This window comes from Penaeus japonicus, unplaced genomic scaffold (assembly GCF_977035675.1).
Source record: "Penaeus japonicus unplaced genomic scaffold, GWHDUDI00000001_assembly GWHDUDI00000013, whole genome shotgun sequence".
Classification (NCBI taxonomy): domain Eukaryota; kingdom Metazoa; phylum Arthropoda; class Malacostraca; order Decapoda; family Penaeidae; genus Penaeus; species Penaeus japonicus.
The window spans coordinates 41,641,319-41,643,818 of NW_028234415.1; the positions used below are offsets into that span (position 1 = coordinate 41,641,319).

The window sequence follows — 2,500 nt, forward strand, 5'->3', positions numbered from 1 at the left end:
GAGAGAGAGAGAGAGAGAGAGAGAGAGAGAGAGAGGAGAGAGAGAGAGAGAGAGAGAGAGAGAGAGAGAGAGAGAGAGAGAGAGAGAGAGAGAAGAGAGAGAGAGAGAGAGAGAGAGAGAGAGAGAGAGAGGAGAGAGAGAGAGAGAGAGAGAGAGAGAGAGAGAGAGAGAGAGAGAGAGAAAGAGAGAGAGAGAGAGAAAGAAAGAAAGAGAGAGAAAGAAAGAAAGAGAGAGAGAAAGAAAGAGAGAGAGAGAAAGAAAGAGAAAGAGAGAGAAAGAGAAAGAGAGAGAAATGCAATGACTACCCTACAAAGCTTCTTGTTCCCTCATTTTTTCCCATGATAGGATCTATTTCCTGTTACACTTTCATCTGTTTTTCTGTTACCATAGTTTACAGGGTTATTATCATTATCTTTTTTTTTTTTTAAACAAGATCAACAAATCTGTAGTAATGTTAGTACCATATTTCGTATCGCCTTTAGAGTTAAGGGGAAAACACATTTCATCACTCCTTCACTTTATGATCTGGAAATACTGTACCTGCACACACAGCACCTTAAAAAATTACATACAACCGTCGCTAACTACGCTCACAAATGAGGGTGGGGAGGGCCACACACACACAAACGCACACACACACACACACAAACACACACATACGTACATCTGAAATTGTTGCAGTCGATCGGTTAATATGCTCCCCTAAAATCTGCTTGTGCACCGGCCATTTTTATTTAGAGAGGAGGAGAGGCTTTTAAGAGCATCAAATTTCAAAATTGCTTGCAACATGATTCCAATCCTGAGCAAAAATATGCAACATTCCTTTTGTAGCAAACCAGCTGGACAAGGAAATGCAAGCGAGATATCAATAAGTATCATTGATCAATATTGCTGAGAATTACACCTGGAGTATTCATGATTGCAACTATGTATGCCAGTCGTGCAAGGTGCGCATGCAAGGTACATTGTTAAAGCATTTGTAAGAAATTATCTACAACCATATTCTTTGAACAAAAAATCTCCACTATTCATACATCCGAGGACTGCTGAAAACAAAGTCATTACAATTCCCTTTACACCATTAAGACCATGTCAACCAAGATAAGCAAAACAAGATGAAAGAGTCATAGTAACAAATAAAAGCTTCCTATCATCATTAACCACAAAGACAAATTTGTCTTGCTCCAATGCTACCTACAGTTTATGTCCAGAAGTCAACATGATATACTCTGGAGTTCATAAAATCACAATAAAACCAGTCTAATTTCACTTAGATTCTCATGTGACAGACAAAATAGTCAACTTCTACAGGAATCAGAAACAGACCTCATACTACACTAAAGATACAAGTCTCAGTGAGATGCTGGAAAAACTATACAATTTTTTATATAAAGTTACAAATCGATCCTAACAAAGAATATTTTCAAATCATTTGACTTCTTAAAAGTAGTGACGAAAGTCAAGTGATTAATCATAATTATGGCAAATAACAAAATACTGAATTTTAGTTTCATTATATGCCTTACACAGATCATCTTTGTGTAATGCTATTTATCAAGGTTTTCTTCCATCAACTCACTGTAATGAGGTTTGCTTAAAAATCTACAAGCATTCCTAGTTTCCTATTGCAGCCAGTGCAGTACAGTTTAATTTCTTTGCTTCATTGTCAAAAAGAAATGAAAAAGAAGACTAAACTCAACTCTTCATGAGGTCACATATTTTGTTGTTATTCATGACACTCATGGAAACCTTTCATTTCACTTAAGGAACACAATAAACATATAAAGGAAAAAGAAGAAATAAATACTACTTCACTTCAAACTTTACATCAGAGATGCGAGAAAAAAAGAAACACAAGTCTCAAAACTTTCTGGATAACGGATAACAGCATTGGTCTGCCTTACAAAGAGTCGATGCAGGCATGATGAAGTTGGCCTGCATCCCCTGAGGTGTAGTACATTGCACTTTCTTATATGATAAATGAAAACACTGAGACTGGTTTCCACCGTCCTGGCAATCTAAATAGCTTTACAGTCAGAAAACTTCATCAATCCTACTCCTACAAGAATCACATATGAAACAGAATCTGAATTTCTCTAGCTTGTCACATATCCAATGCCTCTTAACATTCCTTGCAGAAAGGAAAAAAAAAAGAAAAAAAAAAAGGAGAGAAAAATACAAAACCAAAATAAAGTCAATAAATACTGGAAAAAAGAAGCCCATGACCAATGAAAAGAAAATGGGATAAAAGCGGCATGTGGTAGATGACGTTTCTACCCGGAGATAAGAACCTGCCAAAAATATAACTTGTGTGACTTTATACATATATGTATATAGATAATTCTGGAACCTGCTATCATCTCGCCATTCCTCAAGGATAAAAACGCTAGAGATGACCAACCATGAGTGACGACGGCTGTACACATCAAGTAAATAAATAAATCGTGGCATGACACTTGGCTAAGAAGGAAGACCTGGAAACAACCTTATCCAGCTCTCT

General features: G+C 36.7%; 1 protein-coding gene across 2 annotated transcripts in view; it reads right to left on the reverse strand.

The window, feature by feature from the left end:
- Positions 1-2,500, reverse strand: part of LOC122267845 (1-acyl-sn-glycerol-3-phosphate acyltransferase gamma) — a 19,591-nt gene that overhangs the window by 2,117 nt on the left and 14,974 nt on the right. For both annotated transcript variants that reach the window (XM_043038019.2, XM_086543520.1), the window contains one exon: positions 1-2,500. This exon is cut by the window's left edge and continues 2,117 nt beyond it; it is cut by the window's right edge and continues 267 nt beyond it. The gene's annotated coding sequence lies outside the window, so the exon portion shown is untranslated.